We start from the raw sequence: 26,134 nt of genomic DNA, 5'->3' as shown, positions 1-26,134 counted from the left end.
ACATTATTCACTTGCAAGAAATCTAAACTTTGCTTATAACTGTTGTCCAAAATGTTGCTGTTTCCTTGTTTCTGTTTTTTCACTTAAGTCAGGTAGAAAATACTTTTCATGGTCTTTAGAGGACACTAAATCATTTGTTATCAAATAGCTATGTTTTTTTCCCTGTCTTGAAAATCTCCATCAACACGACCAATTCCTGTCGGAAAAGGGGCACAATTTTTCAGTTTTCCCCCCAAAACTGCAACTTCAGAAAATATGTAAGAGATGTAGCAATTAACCTACATGCACATTTATAATACTAGAAAATGGGCAGCTAGTTACATTCAAAGACAGGATCTGATAGGCCCAAATTGCTTAAAACATCACAGTTATTGAAGATATACCCCAGGGAATTTGAGAAACCATTTAACAGATGAAAGTACATTTTGAAAAGTCTGACCTTACAGGCAATCATAAAATGAATCAAAACAGTGCTTTTTTTCCCCCTGAAATGTACAGAGCCCATCTGTGTCTAATCCAGTAATTATAGACTGTGTTCAATTACCTTTTCAAACTTGGAGCAGACTGGAGACTAGGCAGTGAACAAACATAGGGTTTTGTCTAGACCTCAATTGACCACAGTCTAAAACTTGAATTTATATCTAATTTTATTTTTTGTTTGGTTTGATAGTTCTTAAAGGATTCATTTTTGCTACTTAGTGTTTTACCTTCCTAGATTTGAGATACTGATTTTCCTCGTCACAAAAGATTTTGTATTAGCAGTAGCTTATGTTAAAATCAGATGTTAGTTTTCTGAATACTTTTGTCTGCAAATCAATAATTTGCGCTAGAGAAAAGACTGCATAGGGTGGGGGAGGGGATCATATCCTCAGAGGTATTTTTTTTAAAAAATAGCACTTAAATATTGCTGCTGACTAGAACTCTTTTTTTTTTTAATGTGCTAGGAAAAATAATTTATTTTCCTCCTACACTGAGAAAACTATAGTTAAAGTAATTTTCAGTTGCTTTGTATACTTAATAAGATATTTTTTTTAAAAATGCAGTAGACTGCTGTAACATCTCTCTTTTGTCAAATATGTCTTCCAGTCTTTTTCTCTTCACACATTTTTGTTGCATTTGCTCATCAGGCTGGTATCCATTGTGAGATTCAGTATGTAATGTTCAAAAATCCCCTTCAAATCATTTCTCTTCATAAGTCCACTTGTGATTTGATGAGTCTTTGGGTGAGAATTACGATAAATTGCCGTGGCCAGTTCAAAATACTTAAATTTTATCCAGGAACCTTGGCAATTCAAGTTTTTCTTAAAACACAAAAAGATGAACACGGTTTTGAGATTGCTTGTGCAACACTCAGAGCTCTCCCCCCGCCATGAGTTATTATTCAAGTCATCCACATTCCAATTAGCATGGGCAACAAATGTTTTGAGGTATTTATTGGATTGTAATCATTGCATATTAGACCATGAATTTTTCTAGAAACTTTATGGCCATTCCTAGTATGCCATATTATTTTTTAAAAGTTGTGTTCATTGGGAGGTTTTAAGGATTCTGTCATGGGGAAGAGAAGTAGTTCTACCAGGTTGCATGAATGTACTTTCTGAGAATTACAGTGGGTAAATTAAACTGAAAGAAGATCACAGATCCCTTATGCTTAATATTTCTGAGACTATTTGCTCAAGAACAGTCGGGAGAATAGAATAACTACCTCCTTCTTATCCCTGTGCTTCTTAGAATCTTCATAGAGAAGGTGAAAGAGTTTAACAAAAATACGAACTTGAGAGGGCCTTTGGACCCTCTCATTTACTTCCTTATCTAATTCATTAAAAACATTCTTGCTTCTTTCTCCACCCGCTTCCTAGACCAGCACTCCTCCTCTCATTATATAACATGTGGACCACTGATGCTACTTTCTTCATAGTGCTTAGCATGGTTTAGATTTTTGCATTTTTTTAACCTGTTTATGCCAGTCCCACTGGACTATATGCTTCTTTACATCAAAGGCTGGATGTGTGTTCTATTCTCCCATTGTATTCCAGTATCAAACATAATGCCTGGCTGGTGGTAAGCACTTGCTCCTCGTTGGCTGCATGATAGACACACTGTCTGCCTTTTGTCCTCTCTTCCTGGCTTGGTCACTATATCTTTTTTTTTTTTTTTTTTAAATACAAGATCATCCAAGCCCCTCTTAACCAATGCTGATCCTTCCCTCCCTTCCTTTTACGTGGTTTCACTATGTAGCTCTGATTTCCCTCACCAGAGAACTTATGCATGGTAATGTCCCTTCATGAACACCCTCGCTTTCCCTTTCAGCCAGCCAGTTACCCTTCCTATTAAAAAAATGACCCAGCCCTCTGAGACCTCCCTGTTCCAAACTATACCTCTTTTTAAAATATACTTGTATTTGTCCGGTTATTTATACTTAATTGAACATTGTCTTGGAGAAATTATGTTTTTTATAGTTGAGGACATTATCTTCTGCTCTGTTGATAGAGACCAGTGTAGTCTTTTGGGTTGTGCTGTTATGGGGCCCATGTGAGGTCAAGTATAGGAAATATTTGCCATTTTCACTTGATTCTAACAGTCCTTTTGGGAAGGCCTCCATGTTTCATAGATGAGCAAGAGACCTGAGCTCCCGAGAACCCAAGTTCACTTGACTGGAGCCACTAATCCCAGAGTGCCCGGACAAGAATTCAGATCAGGATTTTGTCATTCTAACCCCTGTGTTCTTCCTGGTATATCAAGATTCTTTTATTAGTATTTTATTTTATTAGTTTTATTTTCATATACGTTCTGGACACATAGAAAATTGTACTGGTTTGTTCACTGGTTGAAATGACACAGTCTGTAATTATGTCAGTTAAAACTGCAACTGTTGACTGGTGGTTTTCCCTGCTTCAGGGCACTGGCCATACCCTGTTTGGTTTTCAGTCCACAGTGCAAGGTCACAGAGAAATGCAGAAAACTTTTGTTGAATGAATATAGTGAATCAAGTGAAAGAAATAACTGCAAAGTATAAAACTTTAACTAGTACAGTTAACATACCTTATTTTTGTTAGAGCACTCTACACTGCACTGGAAGAACAGTTGGGAGGAAAACCGTGCTTGCCTTTGATAAGTACATAATCTAAAAGAAGTCCCTGGGCCCAGTGTAAAGGCCTACAGTGCGTGTGGTGGTGGACAACGGAGGTGCTGGGATCCAGCCTGCCTAGGTTTCAAGCCCCATCTTTGGCACTTTCTCATTGTGAGACTCAGGCAAGTTATTTTGCCTTTGTGTGCATCAGTTTTCTCATCGGTGAAATGGGGATTGTTATAGTACCTGTTTCATAGGGTAGTTAATATATAGACTTAGGAGTAGTTTCTGCTCATAGTAAATGTTCAAGAAATACCAGCTTTTATTAACTTGGACCACAGAAGGCCGCTGGGCCATAAAGTTAGGCATCCACACATAAACAAATGTCAGCATTGATTGTATATAACAATAACAATTAAAGTAGTAGAAAACACTATGGAGTTGGGGCGCCTGGGTGGCTCAGTGGGTTAAAGCCTCTGCCTTCAGCTTGGGTCGTGATCCCAGGGTCCTGGGATTGAGCCCCGAATCGGGCTCCCTGCTTAGTGGGGAGCCTGCCTCCTCCTCTCTTTCTTTCTCTGCCTACTTGTGATCTCTGTCTGTCAAATAAATAAATAAAATCTTTAAAAAACAAAACACTACGGAGTTGCTGGAGGGATTTGGGTGGCTACAGCTGAGGGAGGTCAGTGCGGTAACACTTAGTGAGTATTGAACATTTAGTATGGGAGAACATTCCTAAGGCAACAGTGCATTCACTCAACAAAACTTATGCAGTATGTTCTGCATATACTGCTCCGTGGATGGATATGGATTCCACAAGTCAAGTTTAGGGAGAAAGTGATAAGAAGAGGTCCTTTATCCAGGAGCCGGGAATTTTCCTGGGGTGTGCCTTCAGAAGATAAAGGGTACAGATTGGAATACCATGGATCCCCAGGAAGAGAGAATTTTGATCAGATAATGGGCTAAGAATCATGCAACAGAGGAAAGACCAGGAGGTTTGACCAGGTTAATTGGTTATCATGTAGGGGATAGTTTCAGTGAAGAGTTGAAAAGCCATGTCCTAAGGGATTAAGATTAAATAAATGGATGTGTTGAAAAATGGAGACAAAGTGGATTATCCATTCAGGGTTTTTAGCATGGAAAGGTTGGGACTGAAGGATTCTTAAAAGTTAGTAGAAATCACATCTAAGTAACATTTAAACCCCCCTCCCTTTCACCATAACAAAATAGCTGAAAGAAAGAATATTTTTATTTCTTACTCTGATTCTTAAAAATGAGAACAATGAGAAAATGAATTTTACTCATGAAGTCTGTTTTCCATTGAAATACTATCTATCACTGTGCTTGACAAATTGCCTAACTTAATGATTTATGCAACTGTTTTCCCCATCTGCAATAAGAAGTTTGAGAAACATTTCTCTGATTTGTGTATCTCCAAGGCTTTCTGACTCATAAAGAAGCCTTGCAAAAATAATCACTTGGTATGCAGTTACTGAACACTTTCAGGGTGCTGCCTGATGCATGAAGTCCTAGTGTACAGGTCCTGGCCTCATGGTTTTCGAAGTCTGAGGGGTTACCATCATGTCTCCTTTAGGCTGGGTTCTCCCCCTCAGTGGGAGGTGAAATCTTACAGTTCTTCCTCCAATATTGACTCTTACATATTTGCATGGTTTTCTCCATGCAAGGTGGAAAGAAATCACAGCATTTGTAAGAGCAGTAAGTGAATATCAGTCTTTTATAAGGAAAGATAGAAGTTTGTAGTCGTTTAATGACCACCAACTAGCACGTTATTAGTGCATTAGCAAGAAGATGTCCCAGCCTCTGGCTTTTCAGTGAATCTGGGAGCAGGGGTCACCTTTACCCCACCAGAGGGTGGAGAATCTTGGTTGTTTCTTTCTGTTGGGTGTCTGTTTAAAACGGAGGAATGGGATTTGTAGTAACATTGGGATTTTAGAGATTTCCGGGGTGCCATATTTAAGTAACCGAGTGGTTGACTTTGAAAATACTGTTTCTTTGTGTTGCTTACTGGGGTGTGTAGCCCCTAAGACCAACTATAACACAGATCCAAGAACAAAGAGTGCTGTGACTGTTAGGCCCAGGTCCCACAAAGCTGACCAAGGGGATTCATCTCCTGCTTCAGACTGTTTTCTGTGTCCTTCCTTTGATTATGATGGGTTCCTGACCCAATAACAGGGTGCATCTTCTTGGAGAAGGTGATAAGCAGGTGTTTGAGCCTACTTCTATAGAGATCACAGATGCATGGGAAACCCCTTAAGAGTTCTGTCTTATGATCCAGGCCAGAGCCCACCCTCTTTCTGATCTCCCCTCTCAAGGGACAGGTGTTTCTTGAATTAATACAGAACATAATTTTTGGGAATTGCTAATGAGAGCAGCAGGAAGGATTTTCTCTGTCCCGTCTCCTCTTCATTTTTGGGATGATCTTAAAAAATTTTAACTTAAGACTGTTTTCTTCATTAAATTCTGAATTGAATGCATTCATGTCCTTTTGATTATCATATTCCTGGATTTTTTATATTATCATATTCCTGGATTTTTTTTTTTCTTGAACCCAATTGGAAGGTTTCAAGGCAAACATTTGGTTTTATGTTAGCCCACAAATTGGGCAATGGTTGTCCAATTATGGTCTTCCATTGACTTAGGCAGAGTCACATGTTGAAAGTATATTTTGTTAGTAGCCCACAAAGCATACCAATTGTCAGTCCTTTGTCATGTCTGGCTGTGGGCAATAATATTATAATATTCCCAGATTCCCAGATTTCATCTGTGGATTACTTAAATGTGCCATCCAGAAATTCACTTTAAAATACACCAGTGACAAAACAGCCAAGTGTAGAATAGGTACTAATGGACTCTGCTTGCCCACTTATCCAAAAATTAATAGTGGTCTCCCAGTTGACTCAAATGCTTCCCAGAGAATCTTATTTGCAAACATGCCCAAAATATAGAAAAACAAATCCACTTCAGCATTATGAAGAACCGTTGATGTCCTGGCTATTTGCAGTGGTTATGCTTATGAGCCAATATTGAATGGTTGTGGTACCTACCTGTTATTTTCTCTTTGTCCCCAAACCAGCCTTTTATCAACAATAGCACCTTCTTGCTCTTCATTTGACTTAAAGCTGGTGGTTTCAGCAAAAGCTGCTGTGTTTCCTGACAACATCTCCCTCCAGGTCCCAGAACAGGGGCAAGTTCCACCTTCAAATCCGAATAATCAGAACCCTTCCCTAGGAGTTTTTAAAAATTGGAATTAGGAAAAAGACTCCTTCTTTGTTCAAAGGCCTAGACTTTAATAAACAAAACTCAAGAGCTATTGGTGGCCATGTTTCCATTGCTGGGACTCAACAGCTAAAATACAGAGAAAAAGGAATTCGAAGTTAGGGGCATTCTGGAGGAGTTTCCAGTCTTGGTTTCCAGTGGTTTCAGAGGCCCATCTCTGTTGTTGCTCTCCTCCTGGTGTTTTATTCATTCAACCAGGGCTTCTTAGCTGGGGACAGTTCTACCTCCTCTGGGGTTATTTGGCTTTATCTGGAGACGTTTTTGGTCATCACAGCTTGGGGGCTGCAGCTGTCATCTGGGTGGGTAGAGGGCAGTGATGCTGCTGAGCCATCCTGCGATGTCTGGGATAGCTCCCCTAGAATGTAGAATTATTTGGCTCAGAATGTCAGTGGAGCTTAAGTTGATAAACACTGAATTTTAGTCCATCTCTCAAATATGTTGAATAACCTTAGTATCCATCCAGTACTTCTCCCCTCCTTTTGAAACCTAGCTAGAATTAATTTCTGTTCAAGAGAACCTCAGCCAACCTGGCAGTGCACATAAACTAATCTTGGGTGGTGTTCGGGTGTTAGCACACATTTCAGTCCAATATTTAAGATTTTCTAGCACACAGCTGACCTAATATACAGACATGCCATCCCGCAGGTTTTAAGGGACTGTTAATTCACCTGCCACATGGGTTCAAATGGACATTTGTTGGCTCTCTTGGTTGTCCAAAAAACATATATTCCAAACTGTAGAACTTTTTTTTTTTTTAAAGATTTTATTTATTTATTTGACAGAGAGAAATCACAAGTAGACAGAGAGGCAGGCAGAGAGAGAGAGAGGGAAGCAGGCTCCCTGCTGAGCAGAGAGCCCGATGCGGGACTCGATCCCAGGACCCTGAGATCATGACCTGAGCCGAAGGCAGCGGCTCAACCCACTGAGCCACCCAGGCGCCCAAACTGTAGAACTTTTTGAAGCAAAGCCTATTTATGAGTCACTGTTAGTATTGCATCAAAATTATGCTGCCCTCCCTAAGATATCTGTCATATATGGGGGGATGAAATACCCATTTTTATGAATAGCTATGATTAAAATAAAATGTTCAGCTGTGTAGAACAAAAAACTAACACTGTTATATAACAGCCGTGATGTGGCATTGCTGGTACAAGGAATAGCCAGCATCTGCATGAACATGGGCTGGGCAGGCAAAATTCCTCTTTGAAACCGATTGGAAGGAAGGTACCTCTGATTCATCTTCTGACTCTTGTTCCTGAATTTCTCAAAGAGCAGGTTGATGAACAGAGTGTCAGTGATGATCGGAGACATGGAGTATAGCCCTGCAGCTCATCACCTAGATTACGAATCTGATTTAGGATTACCTACATTTTACACTAAATCTTTTATTTAACTTTCTTTATTATCTCAGTTTCTTTCCCCTGGGTTCCCCCCATTGCTCTGGTTAAACTAGAATTGAACTGTAAGGTGTTCTGTGAGGCTGAGTTTCTCTTTCTGTCTCTTTTCCCTCTTCTCACCACGGAGTTGACACACAGGCAACTAAATATTTGTTCAAAGAATGATTGAATGGTGATCTCATCTAGCCCTGCAGCTCTATTATCGGAATCCCAGTAACTCCCCAGTTTTTTTCCTAGCTTAGACTTCCCTTTCTAACTTTCTGTTTGACTCCCTGCCTGGCATCTCTGCTTGGAGATGCCCAGTAGACACATGCTAGGAATTCTGTCTCTGGGCCTTTATGGGACTTTAGGGGCCTTGCCCCCTCTACTTGGAATGTTTTCCCCTAGATCTCTGTCTCGCTAACTCTTATCTCTCCTCCTTCAAACATGTCCTTACACATTATCTTCTCAAAGAGGCCATCCTGACTTCCCCATTTAAAATTGCAAGTCACCTCTTTCCCCACACTTCACCCAGATTTTTACCATGCTCTACCTGGATTTCCCTTCACTTCTACTTTTTCTCCCCATCCCCCATAATGTTCCTCACCATTTAGCACACCTTATTAACATTTACTGTTTATATTATATGTTATTTTTAACATATTATGTGCTTGTTTATCAGCTGTTTGGAACCTGGCCCTATTGTAAGCAAAGCCTGTCATCATTCAAACTGAGGTCTTTTGGCTCCCATGTTCAATTCAGTTTTTGCTACAAACCAGCTCCTTCTTGTTGACTTCAGAATAATGATCCTGACATTTTGGGATGTACTACTCCCGGGCCTCCTGAAGTTTTAAAGTAATAAACTTTAAACTTTAAAAAATAATAAACTTTAAAAAATTTGCTTTAAAGTAATAAACTTTATATATGTAAAACCTGTGTAATTAAAGTGACGTTTCTTTGTGTTTCTGACTGCAACCCAAGTAAAACCCTGGATTTTCAACTCTGGAAGTTATGTTTGGTATCATCTAAAGTTAAATACAGGCTACATAGCATAACCCAGAGGCAAGAAGGGGTGATGTAAAGAGAGGTGGTTTTCTTCCAGAGCAGCTTTAAAATGGAAGTGTGGTGTGGCCCACCTGATAGACTGTTAGGACATTGTGAACACACAGAAAACAAAAACAAAACAGCAGTGGTTTGGGATATGAGCCCCAAGTTGAAAGGCCTAAAGCAGATGCTTTTCAGCTCGGTATTTCTATGTCCTGTACTCTAGGAGGAGTGTTAGTCATGACTGATTGATTGAATGATGACTCATAATTTTCCCAAGCAACCCGGGGTGGGGGGCTTGTATTGACATGAACAAACACCCTACATTTGGACTCAGAAGACTTTGTACCTCTGGGTTTGGGGGGCCAGAATCATTTGTTCTGAGATTGGCTCTCTGACACGGTGACTTGTGGGTGATAAGCATCCAGTAAATAAGGAATAATTCCTTTCCAAGACTGGAGCATAAGGTGCTGGAAGGATCCATGTCTGTCTTCACAGTTAGCTTCTCTTTTTTCTTAACCGTAGTTTTGTTTTAAAATTAACATACAGTAAAATTGACCTTTCTGCTGTACATTTCTATGGATTTTAACGTTACATATTCTCACACATACCTACACACACACACACACACACATACATACATATACACACACTTGGTGTAACCATTGTATAATCAGGATCCAGAATGGTTTCATCACTCCCCAAAATCTGTCTCATGTTATCCCTTTGTAGCCACACCTGTCTTCCTACCCCTCCCCTACCTGGCCTTCCTTGCTATAGTTTTGTGTTTGCAAGAACGTTATGTAAGTGGAATCATATAGGAATCTTTTGGGGACTTCTTTTAGCTAGCACAGTGCTTTTGAGATTCACTCTGGATGTGTGTGTATCTGTCAGTAGTTCCTTTTATTACTGAGTGGTATTTGATATGGATATATCAAATCCGTCCATCTATCTGTCACCTCTTAAAGGACTTTTGGATTGTTTCTTGTTTTTGGCAATTATGGAAAGAGCTGCTACAAATATTTGTGTTGGGTGAGCATAAATCTTCATTTTTCTAGGGCAAATACCCACGAGTGGGATTGCTAGGTTATATGTGAAGTATATACTTAATGTTATAAAAAATACCTCTGTGCGGATGTTCTTAGCCACATTACTTATAATGATCAAAAGTGAAAAATAATCCAAATGTCCATCCATCATCCATCAACTGATGATGGATAAATAAAGTGTGATATAGTCATACAACTGGTATTATTTGGCAAGGAAAAGAAATGAAGTATTGATACTACAACACGGGTGAACCTGAAAACACATTAGGTGAAAGAAGCTGGTCACAAAGGGCCACATATTGTATGATTCCATCAATATGAAATGTCCAGAAGAGGTAAATCCGTATCAACATAGACAGGTGGACATAGAGAAAGTAGATTGGTTGCCTAGGGCTGGAAGGGTTTGGGGAGGTATGGGGGGTGACTGTTACTGGATATGGGTTTTGGGGGTGATGAAAATGTTCTAAAATTTATTGGGGTGATGGTTGTACAACTTGTAAATATACTAGAAACCATTGATTAGCATACTTTAAATGGGTAAATTATATGCTGTATAAATTCTGTCTCAGGCCAAGGTACTATTAAAAAAAATTAACTGCTGACTTATTTTCCACAGTGGCTATACCACTTTGTATCATCACCAGCAAATGTGGGAGTTATAGGTACTCCGAATCCTCACTAATACTTGGTATTGTGAGCGTTTTTTATTTTAGCAATTTTCATAAGTATGTAGTGATATTTCATGTTAATCTGCATTTCCCTAATGGCTAAAGATGCAGAACATCTTTCACATGCCCATTCGCCATCTTCTGTGAGGTGTCTGTGCCAGTCTTTTGCCCATTCTAAAACTGAGTATTGTTTTCTTAGTGTTAGGTTTGAGAGTTCTTTATATATTGTGGGGACAGGTCCTTTGCAGATAGGCGATTAGCAAATACATGTTTTCTCTTAGTCTCCCAAGTAGCTTCTCTTTTCTCTCTCTCAACATAAATCCTTGTTGATGGGTTGCACGTTCTACCAGGGCTTCATTATCTGTTTACTCCTGTATCTTCAGTGCCCAATATAGTATCTGGCACAAAACAGATGCACAGTTAATACTTGATGGATGAATGAATGAGTTCCTTCTTCTTCCTGATTAGCAACAGATTTTTTTTCCCCTGAGAGATAATAAATATATAAAAAGTAAACCTGATTAGATCATTTCCCTGATTAAAATGTTTCCTTCCAGTTACCTCTTTAGGAAAAAGAAAATCTCTAATAGAGATTGTAATGCATGGCATGGTCCAGTTTGGTTCCTCAAACATTTCATGTTCTCTGCCTCATAGCCTTTACTTGTGCTATTTCCTCTATCTGAAACTGTCTTTGCCAGGCCAGCTGTCTTTGCCTCCATGGTCTTTGCCAGGTCAACCCCTTATTTTTATTTACTTCTTAGCTCAAACATCACCTTTAGTCATTTATTCTAGACCCTTGGAATATAAGAATGAATAAGAAAGGCACAATACTTATCCTCTTGAGGCTTACTTTTCTTAGCCCTTCTCCCAGACTAGGTTGGGCACCTCTGTTTTATAGCTATAGTCTCCGTCTGTTTTTGCTTCACAGAACTTTGAGTATCTGTAATTATACATGTTAAGTCGTTTTCTCCCCACCAGACCATAAACCAGGGACCTTTAAACATTTTCGCTCATTTATCCTTAAAAGAACTTTGAAAAAACTAGGTAACCTTTCACACATAAATATATTTATGTATAAACACATATGTTTATATTGTGACATCTATAATTTTTCATTGGAAGTTTAAATAGTTGCGAAGGATATAATTTCCAGGATACTATAAAACTTGACATTTTAAAGTGAAACTTTTGATTACTCATTTAAATGTATCCCACAGAATCTAAATACTGTATTTGATACTTACCCATCATTTGTTGAAAGAATCCATGAAAAAACTTTATTATAGTTATAAATTTCACAATCTTTCTCTCCTCGAATTTGTATTTTCATTTCACTTCCCCCACATAATATTACCCTATCTCTGTTTATGCTTGAAAACCTTTTATTGCTCATTCTCTCATACATCTCTGCAATAAAAATGGGTATGCAAATTGAAACTTAATTTTTAAAAAATTTCCAGCAGTGACCAAGATGCTGAATTGTTCTCTGTTGAGTTACCTTTGTGATTGTTATCAGTGTATACAGATTAAAACAAAAAAACCCATTTGATTCAGAAAATCTTTTAAGGCAATGGATTTTTTTTTCCCCCTAACCAGATCATGTGCAAGTGGGTGAATGTTGCTTTTTTCTAGAATACGACCATGTTCAATAGCAACTGCGTTCTTAGTTTTCATTTCCTGTAACATAAGAGGTAAAAAACCTTGTTTGCATCAACGTGTGGACAAGAATGGAAGGAGTTTGTTAGAGCACAGCCACTCCTCTCAGTTCTTTGAACTTCCTCAGTTACATCCAAAACTGCCATCAAAACTCTAAAAAGAATCTATCTGCTGGCAGCTGTTCGATCCTTCATTCATTTTAATAAGTGAAAAAAAAAAAAATGGATGCCTCGTAGATCTGGGAGGGCGTTTTTTGTGCGGTCAGGAGCTGTCCCCTCTCTCATCTCAGCTGGGGTTTCCAAGGTTCCTTTGTTGGAGGTTTGGGCACCCAGGATGGTGCCCCATGGTAAGATTCGGGTGTGGGGAGGGCTGCATTCCCTCCTCTTACAAAGTGGGTGGGGTGCTTGTTAAGGGCCTGTGGGAAAGTAGAGCCAGTGGGCTGTGGGTTTCAGCAGATTCCCAGGCAGAGCCGCTTCGGGAGGGGGGCCTTTATGGAGGTGGAAGACCTGGACATCAATCCCCTTAAAAGTGTGCAAGCCAGGTACACCTCCACAAGTCACCCTGCACCCCCAGGGGTGTGTGCCCCCGCTATGCACCCGAGCACCCAACATGAGTGCAAAGAGCTGTGTCCTTTTTCTCAACTCAAGGCATCTAATAAGAACTCAGTATTTTTTTTTTTTTTTAACTAAGATCCAAGGGCAAACATGTAAAATTCTTAGGTAAGACTTCACTCCAAATCTACTAATCATTTCAACTTCCTTTGAAAAGATATAAAAGGGAAAATGTTTTTGTCCCCCAACAGCATTATATACTATGAAATTAATTTTTAAGTTTCAAGAATAAAAATGTTTTTTTTTGTTTTTTTGTTTTGTTTTGTTTTGTTTTGTTTTTTTACAAGTGAAGTTTTTGACTTGGTAGCTGTCTTGCTGACTTAATAATAATGTCACTTTCCCTGATTTGTTTTTCTCTTTTCCTAGTTACGTTGTTTTAGGTAACTTTTACTGTTTTTCAAGTAACAGAGGTCTGCTTGAGTTTGCTGCTAAAATAATGTTTAGGGTATTTTTGGTACTTTTTATCCTAATGTAATTTTCATAGGATTAAAAAAATTAGTGCTATTTGTTTTCTTTTTGCCAACAGTGATTTTGAGCTATTGGGTAGGTACTTGTAGGTGCGTTACACCGAGAGGGTAATAGAGCTCTGTGTGCGTGCATCAGGTAAATATGCTGTGTGGCTGTTAAAAGAGTTGTGAACTGCAGATTGGCAGCTTTGTCTTTCTGTTACTGTGCAGGTCCTAAATGCTTAGGAGTATCCTGGAGGTTTCTGTTTTTCTGCAGAAAATCTAATACAGGTTTTCGATTGCCTCTTAAAATGCTGTACTTCTCCAGGAAACCTTATCTTCGATATCGCATCTGGTTTGCTGCGAAGTCATAATTTTGAATCAGAATTTCCAGCTGTTGCATCTAGTTTTATAGAGCCTGAATTGAGAATCAAAAACTAGGTTATGAATTTAAGTACCGGAAGTAAACGTTATCTTTCTTTTTATAAAACGGGATGGCAGTTGTATTTATGTATTTTCAATTTGCAGAGTTATTGTTCATGATTTGCTCCAGGAAAAACAAGATGAGTAACAGCTGAATGGTTTTGAGTGACTAAGTTACATTCTTTTCCTGTGTCAGTGTCCTGTGAACCCCAGCGCACATGGTGTCTGTGCAACGACAGAGAAGATCTTCAGACGTTAGAATCAGCACAGTCTTGGGGTTCATGCAGCCTGACTGTCCTCGCTTTCCAGATGAGGAGACTGAAGTCTCACTCTGCCCTGTGGTGTAGAAAATTATCATTAGAAAATAAATGCTACTCTGTTCTTAAAAAAAAAAAAAAAAAAGAAGAAGAAGAAATTTTTCATTAACCTGAGGCAAAAAAAAAAATTGGGTTTAGTGATATTAGGATAATTAGGTTGTGGACTGTTTTAAATCGTGGAAGGGAGGGCACTCTGGGCAGCACCACAGCACTGATTTGTGCTTGGGGCTGGGGTGCCCCAGGAGGCAGAGGCTGTCTTTGGTCTAGGATACAGTTTGGTGGTACATGCCGAGATTTAAAGCTGTTGGTAATTTTTGGTCTTGTGGTTCCTCTTCTAAGACTTTACCTTAAAGAATTACTAGAAGATTTAGCAATACTAAATTGCTAAAGATTCAGTATACAAAAATACTCTGGTATGGTTTAGCAAAAAGATGTTCATTACAGCATAATTTATCCCTGTGAAAAATTAGAGGAAACAATTTAGCCATTTAGCAGTAGAGAAACCATCAAATTACAGTGAATTTTAACAATGAAATGTTATATAGCCATGAAAGTAATTTTTAGAAGAATTTTTAATTACATGGGGAAGTTCTCATTATGGTGTCAATTAAATTAAGAGTATAGAATTATATATATAAGAAGATTTCAGTTCTATTAAAGAATATGTGCATAAAATGGATCCTAATGCATCAAAGCGGTAAAAGCTTATTTCTGGATTATGGTGTTATGATGGGTTGGGTTTTTTTTCTTCTTTATATTTTGCATTTTTCACAAAAAGCAGAAAATAAAGTTATTATAAAGGAAATTTAAAATATAGTTGAAGAGGCAAGATTTTTTTTTTTTCTTGTAATACCAGGTGATGAAGAACCTACTTTAAAATCCCTCTGAGGATAGGATCATAGATACACAGTCACTGATGCTTGTGCTCAGATAAGTCACACACAGCTGTTCCCCCCCTCTACCCCAGGCATGGGTCCTAATGGTGGGGGACAGTGACCCATTTGGACTGTGGGCAGTGGGGTGAAATCCACGAGTAACTGCTGTTTTAATCAGTCATTTTAGTGGGAGAAAATAAACTTAACAGGCCATTTCCCCCATCAAACTAACATTCCTTTAGTCTTTCATCTAGCAAACATTTTTGAGTGCCCAGTAGTTAGTTATTCTGACTTGGAGGTAACATTCTGCTGCTGGTGATTCTTTGCCTACTGATTGTTTGTTGGAATTTTCATAAATCTGCTTGGCACAGTATTCTGTTTTACAGGTAACTTGACACAGTTCCTGTTCTCACCTGGCTCAGGTTTAATAATTAAATTGGATTAGCTATTAAATAATGGATGTTTGTGTAGAAGCCAATCAGTGTAATAATACCTGTGAACCTCAAAATCCAACTCTAAACAGTGCCGGGCTTGGTGGGATCCATGTTGCTGTTGCTTTGCAGGACATGGTCAAGCAACTGTGCACACTGAGTGTTGTTTTACTAAAAGGTAAGGCTTTTCCAGAGAATGATATGGTTTTCTTTGCTTTCAAAATTCTTTGAAAAAAATCTATGAATATTTTGAAGTCTTCAATTCCACTTTATAATTTCAAATTAATAACTTCTTACTACTGTAATTTCATACGTTTCATACTACCCCCTAGGAAAAAAGTATTTACTTAATTCAGATATCTTACATTGATTTCAGTTGGTCTCATTCCACATTACAATTATGGCTTTCCATTCAACAAGGTATGGCTTAGAGTTGTGTTTCAAATTTGAAATGGGTTGTGCATTAATAAAGCTACTGTTTTTAATTTAAAAGAAAAGATCTTTTAAGGAGAGTTTGTTAGGCACTGGGGTAAATTTTTGAAATGTTTGTTTTATGTAAACTCAGGATAGCCTGAAATTGTCCCCTGGCTAAGAAGTGGCACCTTTTTAATTCATTTGGCTGTTCGGCCTAGTTGTGTATTTTGATTTGAATGCTATAATGCAGGAATTCTAGAGCTGGAATATGCTGTCTAGGTGAGCTTTCTGTCTTCTTGCAAAAATAGCCCTAAGCCTTGGAAACAGATGATGTTTTAACTCAGAGGCCCTCAAAGAGAGAGGTTTCAGTCTCCCCAGCTTTTAGAGTCTCTCATCCCCCATCCTTTTCTCCTTTTTTTCTTTTCATCTACTATGAAACCAAGATCTTTTTCTTAAAATTAAAAATGCTTTGCTACTCGCCTAGTATTTTGGAATACTAAGTTATACCTCTTTGGATATAAGCTAATTGTTCTTATTATCCTCCCTAAATGTCCTGACTGCCTGTGTTTTATAACTGATTGTTTTGTCCTAACAATGGTGTTATTTACCATGAATTAACATCACAGAACTATATTTCTTGGAGAGATTATGAAGTCTTTGATTTTGGTTTGGACCAGTGACACAAATGGCCCAAACACATGTACTTTCTTCTGTTTAGCAAGTCAGTAAATATTGATGGACGACTGGGACTGTATGCCAGTCATTGTGCCGAGGATGGAAGATGCCAGAACCGGTGAGAGGAGGTGTTTCAAAGCACAGCAAGTCTAGGAGGGAAACCTTGTTGATAGATCGGTGGTAGTGTCATCATTGCATGGGGTTTATTATCATTATTGGGCTTGTTATCCACTCTTACTTTGCAAGCAAGTAGAAAAGTCACTTCGAATCTGCTTGTTTTTCTATTTTCTGCAAGTGGTTCCCTCCACTTTTTGTTCTTCAAAAAAAAAAAAAAAACACTTCCAGAGAAGACATTTATAAACGAGTTGTAAGTTTACGGTAACAAAGTGTGCACTGGGGTTCTGTGGAACAAGAGTTAAGTTAGATTTTCCTTGTTAATATTGTTATTAAAGACTTAGGTGACTTCTTTAGTAAGTAGAAATTCCCACAGCATCTGTCCATGTCCAGTAATTAGTAATCATACCTCTCTGACTCCTATCCTATACCTTCGCATGGAAACACTTAGAAATAGGCTCTCCGGCTGTGATGGCATATTGTCTTCCTATATTCCTGTGTCTAGAAGATAAAGTTAATCTTAGTTTAACTGAGTAGGGTCCATACAGATTTCCTTCTAGGCACAGTAGATTTATCTCAGGATGGTATGACAAGGTGGTTCTGGTGACCAGTGGACATATCTTCTTGGCAGATTTTATAAATTGTAGCATGATAGGCAGTCCTTAAAAGCGAAGATTCTGGAGTCAGATTAACTGGGTTTTAATCCAGCTATGCTGCCTGTTAGCTGAGTGCCTTTGGGCACAGCATTTAACTCTGTGCCTCAGTTTCCTCATGTGTAAAATGGGAATAAGAATACTCGTCATAACGTTGTTTATGAGAATTCAGTGAGTTCATACTTGTGGGACAGTGCCACATCGCCTGGTGCCGAGTGTTCTCTGAGGCAGTGAGTGAGGGTATAGATGTTCAGTTGTCTGTCGATGCTGTTGGTATTCCTCACAGAATAGTAAAGCACCAGTTCTGGCTCTGGGGCCCGATGAGTCAATGCTGAGTAAGTTGAATGGTGACTTTTTTCCTAGTTTTTTTCTAGTTTTCCTTAGTGCCTCCCCTCTGCCTCCCACCCTCTGTTTTGCTTCATTGACCGTGCATTGTTAACATCTTAGAAACTGGAAGTCTGTGCTGTTTGCTGGCATTTTGTCCGATAATCCTGGCAATTCTGCCTGAGCCTCAGAGCTAAATTGGAGGTCACACTATCCTAAACCTGCACTGAAGAGGCTTTCTTGTGTGGATACTGGGGAGATGGGGGGAGTATCATGTCTTCACATCTCCCCGGCTCTGTGGAGCCTGAGAGGGAGTCTGGGCCATTGCCTGTGATCTTGCATTCCTACAGCCCGTCTGGGTCGTCATGGATCTGGGGTGGCAGGCCCAGCCACAATCCTCAGAAACCGTGCTGCTGACATGCTGGGTTTATGAAATTCAGTTCTGTGTAAAACATGAAGAAGCCGGTCCTCATGTTGGCCAGGCACCCTGCGAAGAGACTGAGTAGCTTGCCTTGGTGTGGGGGAGCCTTCTCCCTCCCTCCTGCAGAGGGCACGGAGGTCAGCACTCCGCACACCCTTCCTTCACTCAGCGCTGGGAACATCTGTTCTCTGCACGCCTGGAGTGCTTAAGGCTTCTAGAATTGGAATCTGCACCCAACACCATGGTTTAATGTGGCCAGTGGCCGGGTCTTTTCAATTGCAAACCCATGGTACAATAGTTATGTAGCACGGAGAGCATTAGAGGTAAAACATCAGCATTTCTGCCCACTGTCATGGAGGTCAGCCTTCGTGGCTAATGATGCTCCATGCTGCGGACTTTCAAATAGCACACTTATCCCAGGCCCAGCTCCTCCCCGCACAGGGCTTGGGCTAGCCCTGCAGCAGGTGTGGGAGCGTGGACGCAGCATGGGAGCCAGGCAAGCCTGCAGAGGGACAGCAGTGAGGAGTTGGACGACCAGCAAGGCTGCATTAAGAGTCACTCAAGCCGCAGAATATGCAGGACTTGCCACCGGATTGGCTGGAGCAGTTCAGGGGAGGCAGGATCTGTGACAGGCCCTCCTCACCAAGCCCCTCATTGACGCAGAACAGTGGCCCCAGGATCTCCCTGGGTTGTGTTCTGAGATGGGGGGATGTGAGGGCTGGGAGATGCCCCAGCGGGTACTGGGTGCTGCTTCCCCCGGCTGCCCAGGCATCTGCTTTCCCCCGACCTCCCTGCCAGGGCTGCTGTTCAAGAGATTGTTATGTGTTCCTGCAGCCGTGGCCTTGGGCAGGCCCTCTGACTCTCCATTTCTTCATTTTGGGAATGTATATAGTAAGTGGAGGAAAAAAGGAGAAATTTTGTTTTTGAAAGTATAAATGACAAAGAGATCTTGACAAAGGTGCACTTATTTAAAGAACCATAATTCAACTTTGGGATTTTTAAAAATCATGTATTCTGATTATCACTGACATTCTCCTTCACCATCCCAGTGTTTGAGATGTGGCCGGGTTTAGAGCCCATAGTGTGTCTGTTGACAGCACCACTGCACTCTGTCTTTTTTTTTTTTTTTTAAAGATTTATTTGTTAGCACACACATGCACAAGCAGGGGGAGGGGCAGAGGGAGAGAGAACCTCAAGCAGACTCCCCATGGAGCAAGGAACCCGACACAGGGGTTCCTCAATCTCATGATCCCAAGACCATGACCTAAGCCAATCAAGAGTTGGACGCCCAACCGATGGAGCCACCCAGGTGCCCCTGTGCTCTGTCATTTTATTTTGAACTCTTATATCCATTTTAACTTGTTCTTTCTTACTGCCAGGGTACTGTGAGAACTTCCTTTTTAAAAAAACCTTACTGGTTACAGTTTACTCAACAGATTGTTTTCCCTAAAAATCAATTTTATTATTATTTTGTTCCTATTTGTAAATTCAGACAGAGGAGTGAGGGCCCTGGTGCTGAAGTGGGACTGGCATAAGGTTACCATTTCCTTCTTGCATCTAAGTATACAATTTAAATATGAAAGGAAGAATGAAAGAAAGAAGAAAAGCTGTCATCTGTCATCTCTGTGTAAGAGAACATTTAACACTGTTGACTTACAGAAAGTCCTTTACTGGGCATCCAAGATCTTCGGATGTTTGCGTGGTATTTGTTATATGCCAGACATTTTTCTGAGCCCTTTGCAGAAAATAACCCATTTCATCTTCACGCACCCTAAGAGGTATATACTATTATTTTTTCCCATTTTACAAATGGAGAAACTGAGGCAAAGATCGCTTAAGTAATTGGGGAACAGCCACAGAGCTAGTGACTGATTCCCGAGTCCTTTTTGCTGTGTCCCCACCATCAGTGGTTCTTGGCCCTGCTTGTACTTTAGAATCATCTGAACAGCTTGTGGAGAGGGCCATGGGGGATGTAAATTTTACCCAGACCTGTGTGAGGCCAGGGAAGTCTTCCCTCTTCTTCCCGCTTCCAAAGTCCAAGGTCTCTGTTTTTCCAGCCGACCATACCCTTTCTTCCCCTTGATTTCATAGCAGATGTAGGGCTTTCAGTGGCCTGCTGCAATCCAGGGCATACCCCTTTATGGTTTAGTCCCAGAAGGTAGGGCCCGTGGGGAGAAGGACGTGCTTCCCACCTGTGTGCGTCCTGCCTGGCACAGTGTCTTATGCGTACAAAGCACTGGATTGCAGTTTCTCATTGGGAGATTCAGCATACCATTCTTTTGTGGCAGGAAAGAGCCCATGATGTACAGAAAGCATGAATAGTTAATTGGACAGATCTGATTTTACACCTCTAGCTTGTCTCAGTTTTCTTGTTGGTAAAATGGGAAAGTTGATAATAGAGGATTGTTGTGAAGATTAAATATGTGAAAATATGCAATGTGTTCTGCCCTGCAGTAGGTTCCCAGAAATAAATGCTGGGGGTGCCTGGGTGGCTCAGTTGGTTAAGCAGCCTGCTCTTGATTTTGGCTCAGGTCATGATTTTGGGGTTGTGGGATCAAGCCCTGCGTCAGGCTCTGTGCTCAGTGTGGAGCTTGCTTGAGATTCTCCCCCTTCCAAGATATTAAATAAGTGCTAAATTCTTTCCCTTGTAAATTAAATTCTAGTTACCCATAAAACTGGGATGTGAAAACTTGCTTGAAGACTCACTATTCAGTTTTTAGTCAAATACGAAAAGTAGTGGAATCTCTGGAGCTCAGATAGGCCTTGGGGATCAGGGACTTGGGGATCAAGGATCTCGTCCTTTTCCAAGCAAGGAGACCAAAGCATGAAGAAATGACTTGACCAGGGGCATGGAGTGTGCCCAGATGCCTTCTCTGCATGAACACTCCTGTGTCCCCTATACAAACCGGTGGTTAACATGGACTTTCTTACTGCCAGGATTATTGCTCCTTTTTGCCTCATAATGTCTGCATTATCACCTCCATCGACTCTTGTGTGTGTTCTGTAATCTTTCTAGGCCCACATTGCAGGCCTAGAATGTCTGAGCCCGAGGCAGGGTTTTGGCTGTTAGGTAAAGTCCTAAAGGAAGCCACTGTGGCACTCGGGGTTAAGGAGGTAGGAGAAAAAGCATGTATTTACCTTGTTGATTTTTCTTACATGAGCAGGAGAAGAGCCAAGAACATACCAACAAAACAGTGGTTCAGTCCATGAACCTCTTTCCAGTTCTTGTGCTTTCTGTGAAAATGGGGTTCTTGTTTCTTTCCTAAGTTCTCACATGTGTAAGGTTAAAAGCAGAGGAAGGTATTACAACTCTGCTTCAAGGAGACATTGATATTTAATTGTTACCAAACATCATGCTGTTAAAGCTTCAAAATGGCATTATGCTTTGAGATTATTTTAAAACTAAAGAGCTTTTTCTACTGATACTTCAGAATAGATATTTAGATTTTGTCTTTGTTGGTGACTATAATTTGAATTAAAAGTGAAACCAGTTCATGGACATGTACTACGTGGTGTCTGATTTGGGGCCTAGTTGCTAGGTGGGTATGCTGCGTGCAATAGAGATAATGAGGTGTGTCATTTTCTAATATCACAATCAAAATTCCTGGCCCCTGTGCCCATCCCTTTGCCCCATCTCCCCTCCCCATGTCGTCATCCCCTCCTCCCTGCAAAAGAGTGTTTAGAATCATAAAGCTGAACACATTCTGGTGTCCAGTACAGTGGAAACTACCGAGTCATATCATTTATAATTTTTAATCACTTTCTATCCCGTTTTGCAACTTACTACCTATACAAGACATCTTGATTCTCTTAAATGCTTGGGGAATTTTTCCTTTGGGGGACTGTGAAATTAGCTATGGATGGCATGGGAAGTAAACGCCAGTGTCTTTTCCAAAAAGTTGGGTTGCTTAGAGAAAATGATTGATGTTTCGCATTCGTAGCAGTGCCTGAACTCACGTGGAGAGACACCTATTCCAAATCTCTTCAGATTCTGATTGTGTGAGAACAGAAACATGTATAATTTGCACTTGGTGTTTACAATATCCTGTATGAACATGTATACTGTATGAACTTTATGAACATGTATTATTTGTTTTTTGACATGATCATCGATATCTTTGTTTCCTGATTCTACACTAAGCTCTTAACCATTTTTGTATTTGTCTCACTTTTCCAAAACGAAAAGTCGAAATGAGTAGGTTTTAGAAAATACAGTGGAAGCAGAATGTGGCGTAACTTTTTAAAAATACTCATTATGCAGCAAAAAACCTGAAGCTGTAAAATTTAAATCTCATGAAAGTTCACCGGATTTCTTCAGAACCTGCACTGCATAAGCCTTGAAAGCATTGATGTTTGACAAAAGTTTGAGGAGCTCATGTTGACCGTCCCTCCAGGGCACACATTCTCTCAGACTGCTGGGGAAGAGGGCAGTCTACCCCTGCCCGGAGAACCCGGCTGCCTCCCCAGACGTCCCTGACTGGTTTCTAAATCTGAGCTTAGCTTCGTAGTGAGATGGTGAAAGAATTCAGAACCTGTTTCTGTCTCCGTGCGTGTGAACTCCAGAGAGTGATAGTCATCCCAGGGTGAAGTTTGAGTTACGAGGTGTTGATCAGTCTTCATATTAAGACACAGTGAATAATAGTTCCAGTTTCCTGATGAAAGCAAAGTGAGTTCTGCTGGGCGTGGTTCTCCTGTTAAATTCTTTGCTTGCTCTTTTTATACCCACATTTAGATAATCTACAAAGAGGGTTTAGGTCCTGTGTGTTTCACTTTCTTTTCTTACCAGACCTTTTCAGTGGATATACTCCCTGAGCAAATCCTTTCCAACAAAGTATTTAGTTTTGTATGCACACAAATTCAAGAGCCAATTAAACATGTGTTTGATTAATTTGTCACAAAGAATGCTACCTTGAGTTAAAACAATTCTACTCTGTGGAGAGAGTTCTTTCTGTTCAAAAGAGGGTCCTTATTTCTAAAGAGCAGAGCTCTGATTTTAATTAAATAAGGAGCATTTTATGCATTTTTTTTCTAAAGCTTAAGATTAATTTCTATGGTTACTAGGGATATAAATCTCTAGATTGCTTTAAAACAAAGATTTTTGTTCAGGAGAGAGTTGACAGCTCCCTTTAAAAGAAGCTATTACTTAATTTTACTTTCCTAAGTTTAAACACATAAAAATATTTGTAATGATACCCCAAAGGCATCATAAAAATGTAAAATAATTGTACTCTAAAATATCTAAAATTACAGGAAATAGACCTCATTTTAAAAAATGAACTGGGATTCGTGGCTGGGGAACTGAGGTGTGACATACTTCAAACCCAGAATCTCTTGTCAGGAGATTTTTTTTTTTTAATAGTTAAAAAAAAAATCTTTCTGTTGCCAGCCATGCAAACTTTAAAATGTGCTTATTCTATTAGGAAATATTTCCTTCTAGTTTTATTACCTTTAATGTGTATTATTGTTTTACATATATGGATGTCTTAGATCCCCTTAGACAAATTTCTGTCTCTGGGATTAAATGGCATCACTTGGCTTGTGGATTAACTATATCACAGTTCTCTTTTAGACCGTTTTTAATGATTATTTAAAAAGCACATAGCCAAGTTTTCTAAATAGCTTTGAATAAGGGCAGCATAAATAGTTTCTAGTGTTTTACTTACCTTAAGTATATATTCCCTCTCTTAGTAGATCCTGTTAACTGATAAATTGCTCCCAGGCTAAAGGTATGTCATATTTAAACAAATGTAGTTTAAAATCTATAGTAGAGGTGCCTATAGGGGAAAAACCCCAACTTTTTAAGTAAATGAGTCAATACTTACCCTCTTTCCTCCTTTAGTATTGTAATATCAGATTTTTTGCTATTTTCATTTACTAAAATTTTAATTGGGGCTTGCATAGTAAAATGTCTTCTGCTTATTAGGTAAAGTAAAATTAGATTTACAAAATATTCAGACTGAAGTTTTGAAAGAAATGGCATTTCGTATGTAATATGAATGCTGTTGAGACTAGATATGCTTATAGTTTAAAACATTCCTGATTCAGGAATGCTTTGCATTAAATGAGTTTATATTTTGAGAGCAAAATGGGAGAGAAAGAAAACGTTCCCTCTTTTTTTTTAAGCGACGAGAAAATTAAGTTGAATACAGATATTGAAAGTGCTATAAGCTGAGTTGAGCAACAGAAAGTAAACACTGATTATTGCACATGTACATTTGAACCAGTTTACTTTTATCTTTCAAGCGAAACATTTCCCACAGTTTTTGTGGGTTTTTATTTAAGTTGGGAAAACTTTGGAAGTTTGTGTGAAAGTATAAATTCAGTTTGCAAAAGTCACGATTAGAGTCTGATAATAAACACGCAGGAAGTGATTGGGGAAACTGTGACAGTCAAATGTGACATTTAATAATGTTTTCTCACCAGACGAAGTTGCCGAGAGAGGGATATTGGTTTCCATGGCTCTGAAACACACACTTTGACTGTAATTGAAAATAAGGGTTAAATAGGAATTCTTCAGTATGGATGAAGTTTTGCATTGTTTTTAAGAGCCTCAGTGATTGTTCTAGGAATCCCTGAAGTGCCCCCTTTGAACGATAGGCATAGAAATTACGGATGTATTTATAGACTCCAACTAAAAAACAAAATACACACTTAGTTGCCAGGAAAATTTAAACAGTTTTGCTTTTGTTTTATAAAATAAGCATTAAATTTTAGTATATATGGAAATTCTTAATTTTGCAAGGAGGGAAAATTTTTTAGTTTGTTTAATTTTGAAATAGACCACAATCATAGAGTCTAAATAAAAATAAAATTTAAAAACTGTGATCTCACCATTAGGACATTGACTTCACAACTGCAAATTGGCATTTTATTTTTAGTTGCTTATTCCCCAACTCTTGGGGAGATGTGTCTTTTTATTTATTTATTTATTTTAATTTTTACTGTAATGAGACTTTAAATGTAGAAAGAGAACACTTTACCCACTCTTAGGTTTGGCACTTTTGAAATAGTCATCAGATACTGACTAATACATAGTATAGAGTTTTTTGTTTGTTTTTTTTTTTATAAACATATATATATCTTTTTCCAATTTATTTATTTTCAGAAAAACAATATTCATTATTTTTTCACCACACCCAGTGCTCCATGCAAGCTGTGCCCTCTATAATACCCACCACCTGGTACCCCAACCTCCCACCCCCCCGCCACTTCAAACCCCTCAGATTGTTTTTCAGAGTCCATAGTCTCTCATGGTTCACATCCCCTTCCAATTTACCCAATATAGTATAGAGTTTTTGAAGGATTTCTTGAACATTGTAAAGTTTGCCTGTCTTTTCTTTGGTATGTTGCTACATATGTCTCTTATGAGTGTGTATGTATGTGTTTGGGGGGACAGTTAGTGTTACATTTTGATGACAATTTTATTGCCTACAAATTGATTATGTGAGTTTAACTAAAATTTGTGTCTGTGATAAGAAAGGAAATTTTTATATATGTGGTGTTTCAGATGCTTTACCTAATGATCTTAAAAATTGTTAAAAAGGATTTAAATAGTATATACTGGTTTTACTTTTAAAACGTAAAATATAATATAGGGCTTAAACGTTTTTGTGTCCAGGTAAAACAGTAAATCTTAAAAGTAGGATGAAGAGACACAATTTGATTCTCAGAATCAAAGTTAGTAATGTATAGCTCAGGGTCTAACCATTACTTTTCTGGGTATTTTTATACACAGATTTTTCTCTAGCAAATGATTTCTTAGGAGCTAAATTATTTGATGCTACTTTGAACACTTAGGAATCAATTTTATCAGGCTTGTCCCCATTTTATAAAACTTAGCAGTTAGCAGTTTGCTGGGGTTTTTTCTAAATCCCAGAAACCAGTCAGTCTTATTTTCATTTTTCAAGCAGAGGATGTTGGAATGTTTTGTAACTTATTAATTGAAATAATATTTTCTGCCTCTTTTGTTTGTTTTTCTTTGCCGTCTACAGAAGTGCTTTAAGTTTCATGCCTTATTTACTCCAAAGAAGACCATAATGAAGCAAAGGAATCTATATTTTTTTGGAAGACAGGGATTGATGAAACAGGTCCTGAGTTTTGCATGGAATATGAACATTTTTATTCCTGATTGAGGCCGGCACACTGCATTTTATTCCCATTCACTCAGTTGAAAGATGACTTTGGAGGAAAGGCTGGGTATCTGGTTACCAAACCCTCTTTCTCAGAGCTTCATGATAAAATGCACATTAGGTCCTTTGCTTTTGTTTTTACCA

The 26,134-nt window shown here is 39.1% G+C and overlaps 1 protein-coding gene across 2 annotated transcripts in view; it reads left to right on the top strand.

Annotated features, from left to right (window-relative positions):
* Window positions 1–26,134, top strand: part of STX18 (syntaxin 18) — a 112,607-nt gene that overhangs the window by 24,429 nt on the left and 62,044 nt on the right. The window contains exon 1 of one of the 2 annotated variants that reach the window (XM_044226205.1): window positions 15,383–15,438. The exons of the other annotated variant lie outside the window; for it this stretch is intronic. The gene's annotated coding sequence lies outside the window, so the exon portion shown is untranslated. Of the gene's footprint in view, window positions 1–15,382; window positions 15,439–26,134 lie in introns of those variants that run through there. 2 annotated transcript variants of the gene reach the window in all.

Source organism: Neovison vison, chromosome 11 (assembly GCF_020171115.1).
Source record: "Neovison vison isolate M4711 chromosome 11, ASM_NN_V1, whole genome shotgun sequence".
Lineage (NCBI taxonomy): Eukaryota > Metazoa > Chordata > Mammalia > Carnivora > Mustelidae > Neogale > Neogale vison.
The sequence above is the reverse complement of the archived record's forward strand: the minus strand, read 5'-3'. Positions and strand labels throughout refer to the sequence as shown.